General features: G+C 39.6%; 1 protein-coding gene across 9 annotated transcripts in view; it reads right to left on the minus strand.

Moving 5' to 3' along the window:
• The window catches only part of ARHGAP28 (Rho GTPase activating protein 28), a 230260-nt gene that overhangs the window by 131861 nt on the left and 79048 nt on the right, over positions 1-19351 (minus strand). Inside the window, exon 2 of one of the 9 annotated variants that reach the window (XM_055368446.2) lies at positions 2495-2585. The exons of the other annotated variants lie outside the window; for them this stretch is intronic. The gene's annotated coding sequence lies outside the window, so the exon portion shown is untranslated. The remainder of the gene's footprint in view (positions 1-2494; positions 2586-19351) is intronic. 9 annotated transcript variants of the gene reach the window in all.

Raw genomic sequence — 19351 nt, forward strand, 5'->3', positions numbered from 1 at the left:
CTGGGGAGTGATGGGGTCAGGAGTTCCCTGCACAGCCTGAGGGGTGCCCACTTTAGCTGAGAGAGAAAAAGAAGCAGACAGAGACTGATTGATTCTCAGAGCCTGACAGACGTGCCTGGCTGGAGATAAGGATCCCCGTGGCAGGGGCTGCAGAGTGAACAGTTCCTTCCAGAAACTGGAACAGGCCGAAGGCTCAACTCATATCAGAGAGCCAGGTGGGTGCCACCCCATAGATCCACTCTTGCATCCCAGCAGCACTGTGTCCAATCCCCTGGGGTCAAAGCTCAGACAGCAGAGGAAGGCTGAGTCACCAACACAGGTCCCCCTGACTGTCCCGACTGCCTCTACAGATGCAATGGCTTCCAGCAGCAATAGAAGGAAAGGAGGGGAATCAAAGGGAAATATTCTGAATATTCCTGAATTTTAACCAGAAGCAACTTAGAAGGTGCTAAATTGGATCAAGTCGACTGGCTGTGGCTGTGACTAGACGGAGTTTTTCTGCTGTCTGTCAGTAGTGGGGGCTCAGAGTTAGAATATAAATTTTATTACCAGAAATAAAGAAAATTACATTCTGTGACTGTGAAATTCATGGGCATTACAAGACTGATTGAATTTTTTTTTTTTTTTTTTTTTTTTGAGACGGAGTTTTGCTCTTGTTGCCTAGGCTGGAGTGCAAATGGCGTGATCTCGGCTCACTGCAACCTCCACCTCCCGGGTTCAAGCGATTCTCCTGCCTCAGCCTCGTGAGTAGCTGGCATTATAGGCGCCTGCCACGACCACGCCTGGCTAATTTTTGTATTTTTAGTAGAGACGGGGTTTTGCCATCTTGGCCAGGCTGGTCTCGAACTCCTGACCTCAGGTGATCCACCCACCTTGGCCTACCAAAGTGCTGGGATTACAGGCATGAGCCACCGCACCTGGCCTAAGAGACTGATTTTTTTTCTCAGCCTCCATTGCTTAAATGTTATACAGGCATCCCTCAGCATCTGAGGGGGATTGGTTCCATACCCCTCCCCACAACTAATACCAAATTCCACCGATGCTCAAGTCCATTACATAAAATGGCGTAGTGTTTGCATATAACTTAAGCACATCCTCCCAACACTTTAAGTCATCTCTAGATCACGTATAATACCCAGCACAATGTAAACCCTATGTAAAGAGTTACACTGTATTGGTTTTTCAATTTGTATTTTTAATTGTCGTAGTTAGTTTTTATTGTTTTTTTTTTTCCCAAATATTTTTGATTCAAGGTTGGTTCAGTCTGCCCATGCAGAACCTGTAGATACTAAGGGCTGACTTTATGTGAATGCTTGGTTAAGATCCAATTCTATCCAGAAGCAGCAGCTCAGTGGTCTCGCTTCTGCATATGACCAGCTGATTCTGGTCAGCCATCTGGCCTTGTCACTGAGCTTCCCTGAACTCCAGTTGAAAGCTGGGGTGGGCTTGTAGGTCCAGCTCATGTCCAACAAGCAACAGCCCTGCCTGGAAGCACCTGGACCTCTTCTGCTCTCCTCTCCTTTCCAACGTCTTGCTGCAAGCCTCATATTTCCCATGAAGTTCCCTTAACTGTTCTAGTTCATAGGGATCATTCTTATGTAAGCTAGGGACTCTCAGGTTCAAAGTTAGTGACATTTCGAGTTATCTTTGATTTACTTTTGTAGCAGGATGGTTGAATTTCTTTCAGAAGCCTGTTAGAAAGATGCACGTAGGTCAGAGTAATTTTGAAGCAATAAAGAATTGTCAGAGGCCTGCATGAGTCTTGACAAATGGATTTGTACCATTACCTAACACAGCTTCTCTGATAATGAGGAAGATGTTTAAAATGCTATACAAAAATAGGCAGATGTTTCTGCTCTCCATAAGGACAGGCAAGCACTTGAATGTGACCTCCAACCTAGAACTGGGGCAGATAGTGGTCATACAACGGCTGTTAAGGAGATCAGGGTATACCTGTACCTTGGAAACTACATATTGAAACTTTGTAGAATTCTGATGAAAACAAAACGGAAAGCCTCTAATATAAACACAGTGTTCATGTTCAGCTTGTGAAAACCAAGTAGATGCAATGATAAAGGCTCCTGCAATTTTGTTCTGCCCAAGGAAATGTGATAAATGTATGCAGTTCCTGATAATGTCTATTTTGCACAGCCTATTATTCCTTTCTCTACCAGGTAAATTCCACAACCCTAATCAGCAGATGGAGGAGGATTTCACTGCTTACTTTGCAGAGCTTCAATATCTATCTTAATACTGCAATTCGGAGTAATTTTCCAGATAACATGATGCAGGATTATTTTCATATGCAGTACACAGTGCACCCTTCAATAATATCTGGACCCAAACAAAGTTGGATATGTATAATGGCCTATGAAAAGGCCTAAGCTCTGCACGAGTCTATGTAATTGACATTAAAGGAAACACTTCTACTACAATGCTGACTCAGGCAAGCATTCTTGTGATCTGGTCTGGAGAACAAAGAAAATGAACATACCAGAATATCTGCAGGTCACTTCAGATGTTCTGACCTCTGCTTAAGCCACAGAGTTAGCCAGCGCTCTGCTTACAGATGTGAAGTGGTGATTCTGTAAGACGAAGGGAGGAATACCCTGAAAAAGTATAGTCTTCCAAATCCAATAGAATGAACTGCTGTGATAGCCCGATATTCCCTAATATCAGATCTTCTACTATTCACAGTACCACTGAGGTATTCAGGAAAGTCAGATAAAAACATTTCCAGACAGTCACTCATAAAGGTCTTTAAAAGAGAATAAAACAGCAAAATCAACTCTAATCAAGATGCACTAATGCTTGTTAGTCACTTGTAGCACTCCCTAGCGCCCAATATTAAGTAAAACACCTGTTGAAAATCCTCAGCAATTCCATGAGAAATCCTATAGGTATTATTTACAGATAAGGAAATGAAGGATTAAAGAGGGTTTGCCACTGGTCTGAAGACACATTGCTGATTAAGAGGAAGAGCTAGGATTCCAACTCAGGCTGTCAGACCTCAGAGCCAGGACTCCCTACCCTGTGCCTTGGGTATTTTCCCATAAGCTACTTGCAGTATTGTTTCTGATGCAGTGACCATTGCTAAAAAGCTGCTTATGAATGGACAACATGACCAATTTCTTCTCTTCGTTACTGAAAGAGGGCACCACAAGAGAATGAAGAAACTCATACATTTTTAGGATATAGGAGGCTGCCAGTAAAGTTTCCAGGACATTTTACATGAAACTTGCAGCTCATTAAGAAGTTGTCAGTCATTTCATGTGGATCCATCTCTGCACTAATTTCAAAACTAGAAATGCAACATGCCAACTTCATGGAAAAAATCCTAGAGAAAGGTCGATACAGATAATCAAATGATTATGAATAAGTTATACACATCTCCAGACTACACCAATCCTTAGTCAATTTCTAAAGGGCAAAACTTTCCCAAGTTTGGAGTTAATCTTCTGAGAATATTGGAAAAAACCAAGAGCTAATGGCTTTGCTAGTGCCTAAGGGAACCACCCTAAAGAATGGCTGGTAATCATACTGATGAAGGCTTGGGAAATACCTATGTCCAATCAGAGTCCCCAGTGTAGCCACCAGATCGGAAAAATGCTAAGGAGGGTCAGACCTTCAAAACCAATGGTGTTCTTGGATGTTTTCCTTCATACTCTGTCAATATCTTTCTACTTGAAGCAGCCCCAGCCTCTCCCCACAACCTTGTCCATTCTTTTCACTTACAGGCTGAGGGTTCACAACTGTTTTATTCATTTATTCATTCATTCATTCATTCATTCATTGAGACAGGGTCTTGCTCTGTTGCCCAGGCTGGAATGCAGTGGTGCAATCATAGATCACTGCAGCCTTGACCTCCTGGCATCAAGTGATTCTCCCACTGCAGCTTTCCAAGCAACTGGAACTACAGGCGAATGACACCAAGACCTGCTAATTTTTAAAAACTTTTCGTAGACATGTGGTCTCACTATGTTGCCCAGGCTGATCCTGAACTCCTGAGCTCAAGTGATCTTCCCACCTCAGCCCTCCAAAGTGCTGGGATTCCAGGTGTGAGCCACCACGCCCAGCCTCGCAAATCTTTGGGCTAATTGCTCTTGAGCTCTGACTCTTCAGGATGTCAAGTTGTGTTCTGCATGTTCTCCTTCACTTGAAACCCATCTTGTCCAAAGCTCACCCCCCTCCTAACTGTAATCCTTTTTCCCAGTCTCAGTAATGGCATCATTACATACTTGTCATTTTGTACTACTCCCTCTATATTAGATAGATTCACAAATCCAGGTGAGTCTCCCTTAAACATATCTCTCAAATACATCTTTTTCTATTTTGTTGTATACCCAGTGTTCAAGTTTATAATATATCTAGGTTATTGCACCACCTAACTGGTTTCCCAACTCCTCCCATTTTAATATTCTTTACATACCCTTGCAAGAGTCATGTTGACAAAACAAAAATTTTATATGTCATTCTCTTATTAACAATCATTTGGTAAAAATTCCCCAATTGTTGGGAGGATGTTCCAAACTTGTTAGGTTGTATAAAAATTTCTTCACAACCTGCCTCAGCTTACCTTTTCAAACTCACCGCTATCCCCCCTCCAATCGTATATGCTAAAATTCATCCATAATGATCTAATCATGGATCCTTTAAGTTGGGCTGCTGAATAGGAGTCAAGGGGGACAAGATATTATAGCGGTTAAGAAAGAGGGCTTTGCAGTTGAACCAATGTGGATTGAATCTCCGATCTACCACTGACTGAAAGAATAACCTATGTACCACTCTGACACCCCATTTCTCCTTGTCTCAAAAAGGTCACCATCATAACTAAGTAAGATGTGTTAGCTATTATAATCCTCCTCCTCATCAGGTGTACTTACATCCACTACTTCATATACAGCAAATTGTCAAAGAAACACTTTGGGCCAGGCATGGTGGCTCACGCCTATAATCCCAGCACTTTGGGAGGCCAAGGCAGAGGCAGGCAGATCACTTGAGCTCGAGACCAGCAGTCTTACTGCCAGCAGCACTGCACCTTCAGGGAGAGTTGAATGGCTGTGATACTCAAGCCGGTGGCCAGCTGCTGCAGCAAGCCTTTACTGTATTAATACTGTACATCTTGACTGAACTGTTTTCATTCTCTACTTTTGGAAAATATCCACATTCAGTCTGTGTTTACGTCAGCAGCACTGATTCAAAACACCACCGCTGGGGTTTGAAACAGGCATTAAAACACATTCCTGCACTCGGCTCATCTGGAGTCAGGAGGAGGCCTTCCAGTAAATCCTTACTTCACTTTACTTTGTCATTCCACTTATCATAGAAAGGCATTGATTTCCTTTTAGCTCATCTCAGGGGCTATTTTAGCTCATCTCAGGGGCTATATTGTTATTTTTTTCCTAAAATTTCAGCCAGAAATTTGTCTTTAGAACCTTGTATTACTGTGTCCATTGTCTTCAGGGTTCCTTATCTGTAAAAGTTTCTACTTGCTTGGGTAGGCTAAGTGTTGTTCATTTTCCCAATGTTTTTTCCCCACTTTGGCTTTAAGATCATAAAAATGAAGTCCTTTGTTTGTATTTTCAAATCTAAACATGAGCCCTACCTTGTTAAACTTGTCTTTAATTAGTGCAGCTGATCTTCAACTAATCCCTTGGCTCAGAGTTTAACAAGGGCCTCATAAAATTTGTCTGTAAAAGACAGGCACACGTACAAAGTGAGCATGGGAGGGGAGCGGTAATTATACATGGGAGCTAACAAAAAGAAACCATAGAATGTGAAACAATTTCTAAATATAATGCAAATTCATTATTACTTAGGAGATTTAAAGTTAAGGAAAGTCTCCCTATTTAGTAATCATCATCAAAGCATGTGTAAAATTTTATTACTTTCACAAATGAACACATCCAGCAAATGTCACATCCGAAGCATCACGTGGCCTATCATTGCCCTCGGTTTTGCTTACACCACCTGAAATTGGAGGTAAAACTAAAAACAAACAAACAAAAAACTCTTACCCCTTCCTCCACACACTATGAAAACAAGCAATATTTCATCGAAGGCTTCCTTAACACACTCTAAAACAATCTAAAAATCAAGTTCAATAGAGTCAAAGAAGACTTGACTTTTTGATTACAAAATGCTCTAGTAAAAACACTTAAGAACAATAAGGAAACAATAAACACACTTTGTAAATATACAGATGACACTGCTCAAGGAAAAGGAATCCATAATGCTCTGATGCAGATGATTGCAATCTAATTTCAAAAAGGAAATTCAAATAAACAGCAAGACCACCTCTCTTAACGCTCCTCCTCTCCAACCAAACCCATCACAAAGGACAAGAACAAGAACAAAAATGAAATAGAAGACAAACAAAGAGTCATTGACAAGGTAGCTGTATGTATGACAATGCTTTACAAATTAAACATGAAAAGAGGTTAATCGATATTATGGAAGCCTTTCTGGGAAGAGCACACATTTGTGTTTCCCGAAGAAGAGCCTCTGCGTGCTATTGATCAGACTAATTAGGTCCTTGGCTTTGAGACTACACTAACACAGGTGCTAATTAATTTCTAAGAAGGTGCTTAAGTGAGGGGTAGACAGAGGCCACGGAAAGATCAGAAGAAATGGACAGATGCAGGTCACACAAATCCCCCAGCAAACCTCTTTCCTGTAGAACTCCTTCCCCACCCACCCATACGTGTAGGACCAGGGCAACACACAGCCACTTCTGGTGGGTGCCCTCTGTCCCAGCGCTGACAGCAGGAGGAAAGGCTTGGTAAGCCTGCCCACAGATGTGCATTAATTCCATTAAAGAATAGAAGAGCTTGCTTGGCTAATGAACTCTATCTACCTCAGTAGATTTTTCTAAAATTAGGTAATTAACTGGAAAGATTGGGTTAGTTTAAAGGCTCCAGCACACAAACAGAAATAGGAATCAAAAGACTTCTAAGCAATTCATTTTTAACCATCTATTAAGAACACATTTTAACTAGTCCTCTCAAATTACTAATAGGACTTAACTTGTATATTTGAGGTTTAAAAATCCATATCCATACCATGACAAAAATCTGCTGTGAGAGGTTAAAAAATGGCAATTTACTATCAATATGATGCATCTATAAACTAATAATAAAACTATAAGCCCCTAAAAATAGATTTAAAAAAAGCTATCACAGCTATCTGCACCTTCCTTTCTCTTTTACATAAAAGAAAGAACCAGTCTGCAGAAAGAAGTCTGTGGCCGAAGTTATTAAGAAGTGCTTAGAACCTTACCTTTTAGCAGGTTAAAAATTTCAGGGATGATATTCTTGAGGAAGACCCACAAAACCCCTCTGCAAGTGTGTCTCCCCATGGCCCAAAGGCAGGGAAGCCATCCCCAGCCCACATTCAGCACCCCACACACATTAAAGTTGCTTCAACCAGGACAGGACAGTGCTGGCCGCCTCCAGCCGCGCAGGGCCAGAAACAAAGGGCAATGGAGTTTCTTCTCTAAGTGAAGAACTAATTCCACTGCACAGAAGCTATTTAAGGAGGTGGTGCCTGTGGGACAAATGCTGCCTGGAGCCTTCCTGTTTGTGTCTCAGCTCAAACTTCCATCCATTTCCTAAGGAAGACTGCAAAGTGTAATCAGCCTCAAGAAGGCTGAGATTAATAGAAACCCAAGCCGTATGTGAGGACAATTTTTACAGTTTTTCCTTCCTTCTTTTCTCCACTTAACAAATGTGGAGCTTTATTCAAAAGTCAGAAGCAAAAACCATAACTGTTGTGATTGCAAAAAGTTTTCCTATTCCCGAAAGATTTTTTTAACCTGAAATGTAGAAAGGAAAGAATTCATGGATGATTAATTCAATAAATATCAAGCAGCAATGCAGAGAAAAACCACACAACTTATGGTCAGAAGGCAAGGGTCTGATTTAAAAAACTTTGCCATTTACTAGCTTTGAGCCCTTCTGAAATTCACAGATTCTCTTTGGGCCTCAGATTTTCCATCTGAATAAATGGCATTGATAATATGCACTTTACAAAGCTATTATGAGAACTGCATAAGATGACTGTAAAAGACCCTATACTTGGCCCTCTATAAAAGATCATGCTATCATTATACCACATTATCTGATTTCCCAGCTGCTGTCACACAATATCAGACATTAGTAAAAGGAGCTAATTTATTTCTTCTCTTCTCTCCAAAATTACATTATGTATGCATCTGTTGCTTGTGTACTGTCTGACTTCCTCATTGGCACCTAGGTCACAGGTGGAACAGAAACTTCATTTGCTATGCTGATTTAACATTTCCAGTGCCAAGAACTGTTCCTGGCATACATTAACATACAATAAATATTTGCTAAATGAATAAATGGATAAATGCGTAATTTCAGACAAAGTACAGCATTCTACAAACAGTGAAACTCAAACAAATACATATTTAATTAGTGAATGAATACAGATACTTCTTGACTTATGATGGAGTTATGTCCAGATACAACCTTCACAATCCCAGCACTTTGGGAGGCTGAGGCGGGTGGATCACCTGAGGTCAGGAGTTCGAGACCAGCCTGGCCAACATGGTGAAAACCCATCTCTACTAATAATACAAAAAGTAGCTGAGTGTGGTGACGCACGCCTATAATCCCAGCTACTCGGGAGGCTGAGGCAGGAGAATTGCTTGGACCCGGGAGGCGGAGGCGGATGTTGCAGTGAGCCGAGATCGTGCCATTGCACTCCAGCCTGGGCAACAAGAGCGAAACTCCGTCTCAAAAAAAAAAAAATAAATAAATAAAAAGAAAACCCATCACAAATTGAAAATACTGTCAAATAAGTCAAAAATGCATTGAATAAACCCAACCTACAGAGCATCACAGCTCACCCTAGCCTACCATAAATGTGCTCATTATCTTACATTATCATACAGTTCGTTAAATCCTCTAACACAAAGCTTATTTTATAATAAAGTGTTGAATATCTCATATAATGTATTGAATACTGTACTGAAAGTGAAAAACAGAATGGTTGAATGGGTACTCAAAGTATGGTCTCTACAGAACACGTATCACTTTTGCACTATTGTAAAGTAAAAAGATCCTAAGTTGAACCATCCTAAGTCAGGAACTGTCTGTACCGTTTTTCTATAGAGAAACATCCCAGGGAAAATGCAATGTAGTAAACTTTAAGACAAGTTGGAGCTCCTGGAAACAAATGTAATAAATATGACCTTACATTCTGTTAGAGCACCCAGTTGAAACATACTATTAAGATGGTTAATGTACAAATGAACTTCATGGAGTGTGACTATTAGGTACAATATTTAGTATGAATTAATTCACTGAAACAATTTAGCTTAGTTTAGAGTATACCTAAAGTCCTTTTTTGGGCTTGTTTCCCTTAAAAATGAAAACTCCCCATTGTCCTTTAAGTCCTACCTTGGTGGCAGTGGGATTCATTAATGGTTTTGTGGGGTTTTATGGATTTGAGAGGATTTTGTACTGATACATAATATTTTACATATTTATGGGGTATATGTGATATTTTGTTACATGCATAGAATGTGTAATGATCAGCTCAGGGTATCTGAGGTATCTACTACTTTGAATTTTATCATTTGTATGTTGCCTCTCTTCCAGCTAGTCACCCTAATATGCTGTTGAACAACAGTCCTAACCTTTTATCTAACTACATAAAGAGCATTATCCAGACAAGGAAAATGACATGTGTTTTCTTGTGGTTTTTAAGATCCAACTACTAATGTTTAACATAAAAACGTACTAGGCAACAGGATAGTCTCAAGGATCAGAAACAACATATGGTATTTAGTGTTGGGCCTTCACATTATTGCTTGAATCCAGTTCAGGTCACTAAGGACCACAAATTAATTCCTTGATGAATGTTCATTAATTATGTGTAACCAAGGAAGTGACTTTAGTGGTTATTTGTCCATTTTATAAAATTACCAAGAGATGAAAGATCCTGAATCTCAAAAGATCATGTGGAACATAATTCCCTCTCACTTCTAAGGAACGCTCTTGCTTTGCTTGTGAAATACGAACCTCTCCCCATCTCTCTTCTTTTCCTCTCTACTCTCTCTTGGCTCCCACATTTTAGAGGACAAGAACTATCTTACTACAGATCTTTTTGTGAGCATTAATAATTGAAAATAAAGATTTAGGCCAGGCACAGTGGCTTATAACTGTAATACCAGCACTTTAGGAGGCTGAGGCAGGGGCATTTAATTGAACTCAAGAGTTTGAGACCAGTCTGGACAACATAGTGAGATACCCCACTCATCTCTACAAAAAAATCTAAAAATTAGCCAGGTGTGGTGGTGCACACCCATAGTCCCAGCTGTCCAGGAGGCTGGGGCAGGAGGATTGCTTGAGCCCAGGAGAACAAGGCTGCAGTGAGCCATGATCATACCACTGCACTCCAGCCTGGGTGACAGAGCAAAACCCTGTCTCAAAAATAAAAATAAAAACAAAACAAAACAAAAAAATATTTAAAGTTGCTCACTCTGAATGAAGACATTAGTTCCAAAATATGGAGAAGAGTTTCATAATTATTGAACCTGAAAGTTACAGATTTGGGCCGATGAAAAAGAATCTCTAAGAACAGAGTATGGTCAAATAAAAACAAAATTGACTGACTTTCACAAGTCTTCATTCTCTTTATGTTTTTCTGAATTCAAGGTTTCAAACACTGGGGCAATATGGCTCCCCACCCCCCACCTCCCACCTCTTCCCTCTCCCCTTCGCTCAGCTGCCCAAGGGCTGGAGGCATTTTTTAATTGAATAATTAAAGATTCTAAAGAAGTCTGATATCGATTTTTTTAACAGCTTCCAGCAGCCAGGCTTTCTCACCTTACAAGTAGCCTCTGGCTTGACAAATATCAGTCTATGTGGAGCAAGAGAGCTCAACTATAGAAGGTTATCAGATGTGGCTTAAATGCTGCCTGTGACAAGCACGTTTGATCCCAGGGGAAGGTGGGGATGAATTGTGGAAACTGCCATCCAAGAGTCAAGTCTTTTTTCTTCATCTAATGTAACAACACTTCGGAAGCACCCAAAAGCTCTGACATCCTACCCTGGGGATGCCAATGCACCGGTCAGCTTTTTCCTGTAGAATTGCTTTATTGCCCAGATTATTGACAGATTTAATCAAGACAGCACTGTGTATTTGGTTCACAAATGAAAGAATAACTTCAAGTTACTGATTACAGGGTCTTGTGCTATTTCTATCCTTATTTGAGCCCATATATCATATTTTAATAAATATTTATCTGATGCTACAGAAAACACAAAAATCAGTCTTGTAAGAGAAGATCATTTATGTCCATGACTAAAAGGAACAAATATCATAGAACACATTATCCCAAAGCCTGCAATTACTGCTTATGTACACTTTGCAACAAAACAAAAATGAATTTTTCCTTGCTGCCATCTGTTGTTTTATAGAAGGATAGCTAATTTCCTACCAGCTGATTCCAGTAACTATGATTTGTTAGGAATAAAATAAATAAGACAAAGTTACCTTGAAAGGAAAATATTCTCGATAAAGAAATATTTTGATGGCAAGTTAATTCTAAGAGTTTAGGGGTATTTGTTTTCTAAAATAAATAATAAAGGAGACATTTCTTCCCCCTTTTCTCTTTCCAGACTGCTGTGGGCAAGGGCCCTGATAAATGCCGTGAAGACACAAAATGTGTAAGTACAGGGTTCCTATTCTCAATCAATTCATAAACTACGAAGACAGACACAGAAATAACTGTAGTACAAAGGTAGTGTGCAGTATAAGACAGAAAGATAACCTAATATCAGGAATGTAGAGCACGAAATGAAAAGGACGTGGGTGCAAATCCTGGCTTTGGCACAACATAGGTGCATGATCGTGAGCAAATTTCTTAATCTTTCCAAGTCTCGCTTTCCTCGTGAATAAAATAGAGATCATACCAGTACCTACCTCATTGGGTCATAGTGAAAATTAAATGAGTTTATGAATGCAAATCCCTTAACAGAGTTCCTTGCTTTTGGAAGTCCTAAATGAATAGCATTGATGCAAAAGAAAAAGATTAAAGAATTATTTAAATTGCCATGGACATGCAAAGGAGAAAGAAAATTCACATCCATAAATGAAACGATAGACATGGAGCCCCAGTTAGGAAATTACTTTCTTGGAATAGTTTAGATGTACAGGTTGTCCCTGACTTATATTCCTTATGTGTGAAAGATGATTGGGAAACAGGACCTGGGAGGAGCAGGAGCCACAGCAACCCCTCAATCTCCCAGTTGTCAGACCCCCTTCCTATCTGGGATGCCAACTATGGTCCTGTGTCTAATATCAGCTTGTGTCAGTCCAGGGCACAATCAATGGCCCCGGAGTCTCTTCTCACCCTACCAAAAAGTTGCTTCTCTCTCAAATCTAAAGAGGGTCTGAAAGGCTACTTTAATGTCTAGAAGGAAACACCCAGAATATTTATAAAAGCTGAAATTGTTTCTGGCCATAAAGGATGAACTGATATTAGATTAGCCTTGCCACCATAAACAACTAGATAACTGCATAAACTACATAAAAAACTGTTTATAGACATTGGATAAGAGGAAGCACAACAGAAGATGTGATGCCTGAGAGAAAGGGAACGATGAGTGAGTCCTACAGGCATCCCAGCTTTCCACCCGGATGAACCGCACAGACCAGCAGTACAGCAAGGGGAAGCCAAGAACACTGGGGTCTCACTGAGTTAAGGGGACATGGAACAGAGTTCAGGGAGGATAAGGCAGATGGAATTTGGAAGAAAAAGTATCTGACAGGAAGAAGTTATAGAGACAAAGAGCTCAATTAATCCATATGGGGGTCTCCTTGAGTTTGTTGCTAAATATTAAGTCACTCATGTGCAGCGTCAACTTCATAGAGCAGCCCCTGACCCCCCAGAAAAAGATCTTCCATAAGTTAAGCAATTCCCAGAGCTCCTAAAGGGCTGGGAGGCATTTGACTTTGGACCAATCAGAATAGAAAGTCTTTGTTGAGAACCTGGGGTTTTAGTCAAAACCCCAGAAGTCTCTCACTTTAGTGAAACTAAATCAGCCTAAGTAAAGTCTACTCTAGACCTCCCTTAACAAAACTTTAAAAGAAAGGCAATAAAACCTTGCACTGAACAACAACAACAAAATAACAGTCCAGCATTAACTAAAAAACTACATACATGCAAAGAAGCAAGAAAATGAGGCTCAAAAACTTGACTCAGAAATGACAGAGTCAAGGGTGGCAGAATTAGCACACGAGGACATAAAAAGAGAAATCATAAATATGCTCAACTATTTAAGGACTTAAAAGAAAAATAAGAGGAGAGAAATGGGAGATAAGAAAATAAAACTTTCTGGAAATGAACAAAATATCTGAAATGAAAAATATACTAGATAGAATTATTAGCATATTAATCAACTGCAGGACAAGAGACCAATAAATTTGGAGAGAAAATATGGAAAATACTCAAACTGAAACACACAGGGAACAAAAGTTTGGAAAAATTGAATAGAGTCTGAGTGACCTGCGGGATGACATGGAGTAGTCCAACATATGTGGTACTGGAGTGCTAGGATGGGGATTGGGAGGGGGAACTGATTTAAAGAAATAGTGGCTGAAAATTTTCCAAGTTTGTTGAAAACTATAGATCACAGATTCAAGAAACTCAGTGAACTTGAAGAAAGATAACACAAAACCACAGACAGGCATATAATGATGTAATTGCTGAAAAATAGAGATAAAGAGAAAATATTGATAGCAGCAGAGTAGAAAAAAACAGACATATTACATACAGAAGAACAAAGATAAGAATAACTGCAAACTTCTTGTCAGGAACCACACAAGCTAAAAGTAGTAGAGCAACATCTTTAAAGTGTTAAAAGAAAAAAATGATCAACCTAAAATTCAATATCCAGTGAAGTTATCCTTCATAAACGAAGACTAGATAAATACTTTTTTAGACAAACAAAAGCACAGAGCCAGCTAATCTGCACTAGAAAAAAAATACTAGAACATAAAGTTTTTCAAGCAGAAAGAAAATAATACCAGATGGAAACTTGGACCTCTACAAAAGAATAAAAATGTGGGGAATTGCAAATATATGGCTACATATAAAAGAAACTATTTTCTTATTTTGATTTCTTTAAAATAAAATTGAATGTATGAAACAAAAATAATAATGTCTTTTAAGGTTTATGACATGTAATAAATAAAATATATGATAGCAGCAAAAAGGAGAGGATGAAAAAATGAAAGCAAAGATCATAAGATTCTTACACAGGAAATGATAGCATTACTCAAAGGTGGAATGTGATAAGATAGAGTGTCATGTTGTAAACTCTGCAGCCATCACGAAAAATAATGAACAAAGAGCTAAAAGAGTAGAGATAAAATAAAATACTAAAAAAAAACCCAGTAAAACTCAGGTAATATCAATGAGGGCCGGAAATGAGTGAGAAAAAGGAGAGAGAACAGATGGGATAAATAGTAGTAAACATATATAGCAAGATAGTAGACCAAACCCAAGCATATATGCTGTCTTCACACTTCAGAAAGACACAGGCACAGGAAAAGTAAAGGATGGACCAAGATATGACATGCAAGCGTTAATCATAAGAAAGTTGGGGCGGCCACATCATTCAGACAGGTAGATTTGTGCGGCAGCTTGGGTCCTGCATGAAGCAGTTGTCAATACTGAATCAGAAGCTCAGGAGATTTACTGCAGGGAAACAGCCATGAAAGATTAAAGTAAACAGGAGCCACACTGGGTATAGAAAAGCCTTCAAACATGACTGAAGATCTGAAACCTATGATCAGAGAAGGGGAAAAAGACTTGAGTAGGAAGAGTCTGGGACTTTTGGGTCCCCAAAAGTCTCAGCCAGGCCTACAGAGATCCCCCAGCAGAAACTGCCCATCAGAGGAGCTGGCATTGGCACTGTATCAGCCCAGTTTAGTACCACGCTGTGCTCAGTCATGGGCCAGTGGCATCCTGGGGAGAGCAGAGCCACTACAGGAAGACTGGCAGGTCCTGAAGTGTGGCAACTGAGGCTGTGGGCTAAGTATTCCACTCTTTGGAAAGGAGGTATCAGCAGCACAACTCTATGGCTGTTACAACTTCAGAAAAAGAACTAGGACTAAAGACAAAGAGGGATATTTACTTATGATAAATTATTGAATTCATCAAGAAAACCTAATAATCCTAAATGAGTATGCCCTGAAACACAGTGCTTCAAAATATTTGAAGTAAAAACCCTTCAGAACTGAAAGGAGCGACACATGCACAATTATAGTTGGAGATTTCAACACTCTTCCCTCAGTAAGGGATAGGACAAGTAGACAGAACATCAGGAAAAATAGAGAAAACAAACAATAGCCTCAGCCAAATTCACTTAATGGATCTTTATAGACTACTTTCATCCCAAAGAGTGGACTACACATTCTTTTTAGGTTCCCAGGGAACATTCCCAAGACAAATCATATGACAAGCCATAAAACAAGTCTCAAGAAATTTTAAAGGACTTAATTCATGCAAAGGATGTTCTTTGACCACAATGGAATTAAATTATAAATTGATTTTTTTTAATACCCAGAAAATCCCCAAAGATTGGAAATTAAGCAACACACTTTTAAATATCCTGAAAAGTCAAAGAAGAAATCCCAAGAGAAATTAGAAAATATTTTGAACTCAATAGTAAGAAAACGACAACAAACCAATATATATGGGATGCAGCTAAAGCAATCCTCAGAGGGAATTTTATAGCAATAAATGGTTATATTAAAATAGAAGAGAGATACAAAATCAATTATCTAAGCTTCCACCTTACGGAAGCTATTAAAAGAAGAGCATTAAATTAAGTCAAAAGTAAATAGAAGCAAAGAAATAATTAAGATGAGCAAAAATCAATGAAACTGTAAGCAGGCAAACAATAGAAAAAAATTTTTAAAAAGCAGAGTTTGGAAAAGATAAGTAAAATTAATAAATTTATAGCTCAGCTTGAGCCAAAAATAGGCAGTGTTGGAAAGGAAAAAAAGAGCCTTGTACCTAAAAATCCTACAGATCACAAACAGAAAATAAGGGAATATTTTGAAGAATTCCATGCCAAGAAATTCAACAGCTTATATGAAATGGACAAATGCCTTGAAAGATAATTTATTAGAACTCACAGAAGAAGAAATGAGATCGACCCATATTTATTAAAGAAATTGAATTCATAATTTAAAACCCTCCCACAAAGAAAGCTCCAAGCCCAGATGGCTTCACTAATACACTATTAAACATTAAGGAAGAAACCAAACTTGCACAGAAAAGAGGTAAAAGGAACTCTTCTCAATTCATTGTAAGAAGCCAGGATTATAATGATACCAAAACCATCTGTACAAAGACATTACCAGAACAAAAACCTATGGACCAACATCGTTTACAAACATAGACACAGAAATCCTCAGCAAAACATTAGCAAATCAAATCTAGTATTAGCTTGTAACATCTTGTGTCTGCTAAAGCCTGTAGCAATAATTATTGTTGAGCCTTTTTTTTTTCCAGTGTACGTCCTCTGTTGGAGATAAATACCTCAATTGTATTGGTCATTTGGTTTAAACTCAATAGTACAGGCCTTTTTGGTTAAGCGCGTTGTAAAGTAATGAAATAAAATGGCCAGACAGCAACTGCCCATAATTTCTAACATTAGCGTTTTTTAGCACCAAGGTCAGAGTATAACATGCAGAAAGTCCAGCCATTGTTTTCAGGCTTGAATTGATCAATCATAGGGATAAGATGCAGAATAACCTTACAAGAGTTTTGATTGATTTGAATTCTAAAGCAGGCTTAAAAATGGAATCTCTCTTGGCTCATTCACTGGCCTAACACATAGGTCAGATCCAATCAGTCAGAGAACTGACTGCTGCCTCAGGGAGGCTGGCAGGCTTTCAGCTCCTGAAGAGGGGTTACTACAACAATGTCAGGGCCAACTTAGTCTCTGGCTGATGACTTCCCTGATTCTAGGGAGGAGCCATCTTCCTCTGAACTCTAACAACACTTTAAGCCTCTCTTGAGACATAGGGTGGTCCCTGCTCTTCCTCAGGGGATATGCTCCAAGACCCCTAGGTGATGCCTGAAACCTCGATAATGCCAAACCCTACATACACTATGGTTTTTCAATCTGATCATCAAGACAGTTACTAAAATGACTAATGGCAGGTAGTGTCACAGTGTTGATATGCTAATATTTCCTTTGATCTCTTTGGACGTGGGCTTATACACTAATATTCATGCACCCTGGATTGTAGGAAGTGCCTGTGAAATTCTAGAAAAGGTATCAATTCATGTTCTTTTTTCTAATACCAAGCAATTCAGTAATTGAGCTACTGCCCTTCATTTCACTGAAATTACTACCTCATTCTTTCATGTCTACGAGGACTCCTTCCATGGACAACTTCAAGTGTGTGGAATTAGATTTTATCATCCATATTTCAAATTTCTAAAGAAAGCTATTTTTTTCTTTAGTTTGATAGAAGAAAACAGCCAACTAGATTGTACGAATAAAGATTGGATATAGCATATTCTTGATAATTATTTCTTGGCTTTAATACTTTCTTTTTCTAAACCTAAATAAAGAGAACTGCAAAAACTGTGGAGAGAGAAGAGGGAGAAGCTCAGAGCACTGTGCTCACTTAAGCCCTCTCCGCTGCACTTCGGCTCCTGTATCCTCCCTACCTAAAGAGCATTGCTGTTCTCCTTCCCCATCTATGGGCCAGGCGAGACTACTGGCAGCTCACTTGTCTCAGCACTGGAGCTGGGAGCACCCAGCACATATTTGTGGGACACACACTGTGCTGGACACTGGCTGATATGTCAGTGAAAAAAATTCCAGACATAGGCTTTGTGCTCCTGGAGCTTTGAGACTAGCAGAGAAGAAAATTAAACAAGTGTCTGCAGTAAAGTAGGATGACTGCTATGACACAGTAATAAGGCTAGTCTGGAAGTCAAACTCTAAAAGGTGTGCAGGAATATTCTTCCTTGAAAATAAGAACTGAGGAAAGAGACTGGGTCATCTGTACATGTCTGGCAACTCCTCTTTTCCCCAGTTTTCTAACTGGTAAATTTAGGATGATAAAATCATCTCTTGTGGCCAGGAGTGGTGGCTCATACTTGTAATCCAAGCACTTTGGGAAGCTGAGGCGGGAGGATCACTTGAGGTCAGGAGTTCGAAACCAGCCTGGCCAATGTGGTGAAACCCCATCTTTACTAAAAATACAAAAATTAGGCAGGCACGGTGGTGCATGCCTGTAGTCCCAGCTGCTCAGGAGGCTGAGGCAGGAGAATCACTTGAGGCAGAAGTTGCAGTGAGCCGAGATCAAGCCACTGCACTCCAGCCTGGGAGACAGTGCAAGACTCCATCTCAAAACAAACAAACAAACAAACAAACAACCATCCCTCTCATAAAGTTATTGTGAAAATTAAATGGGATGATACAAGGCATGGTGAATGGTCAGTATAGTTTTGGTGTTGTTATGCCAATCAGAGGGCACCTGGCCTGACCCACAGAGTACCCCAGAAAACATTATTTCTACGCTCAGTCCTGAAGCAGGGAAGTGAATTCATTGTGCGTATATTACTCTGCTTGAGCCGCCATAACAAAACGTCACAGACTGGATGGCTTAAGATTTTTTTTTCTCACAGTTCTGGAAATTGAAAGTCTAAGATCAAGGTACTGACAGCGTTGGTTTCTCCTGAGGCCCCTCTCCTTGGCTCATAGATGGCTGTCTTCTCCCTGCATTCTCACTTGGTCTTCCCTCTGTCCTAATCTTCTCTTCATGTAAGAACACCAGTATGGGATACTAGATTAGGCCCTATTTTCACTTAATTAACTCTTTAAAGGCCCTATCTCTAAATATAGTCACATTCTGAGGTACTGGGGATTAGACTTCAACATATAAATTCTGGGGGAACACAGTTCATTTCATAAAAATGGGGGAGGCACAGCAGACTATTTCTAACAGAAGGAATATCGTGCGTGAATTGAAAGAGGATGCGTAGCATGTTGAAGGGGAAACTGAATGAAATTACATCCTTTTGCAGTATAGACTGAAAAAGAGAAACAGCAAAATTTGAAGCTAGAGAGGGAAGTGGTGGCAAATCAGGCCATGTAAAGCCTTATAAGGTGGTATAAAATATTAAGCAGTTCAGGTTACCCTAAGGGAAATGAAAACCATTATAGAATTTCAAGCAGGGTGTGTGTGTGTGGCATGGTTCAACTTGTATTTAGAAAAATCACTGTCTGCATTATAAGAAACCTTTGGAGCGGGATGTGCACCTGGGAGGCATCTGAAGTAAGAC

This window comes from Gorilla gorilla, chromosome 17 (assembly GCF_029281585.2).
Source record: "Gorilla gorilla gorilla isolate KB3781 chromosome 17, NHGRI_mGorGor1-v2.1_pri, whole genome shotgun sequence".
Classification (NCBI taxonomy): Eukaryota; Metazoa; Chordata; class Mammalia; order Primates; family Hominidae; genus Gorilla; species Gorilla gorilla.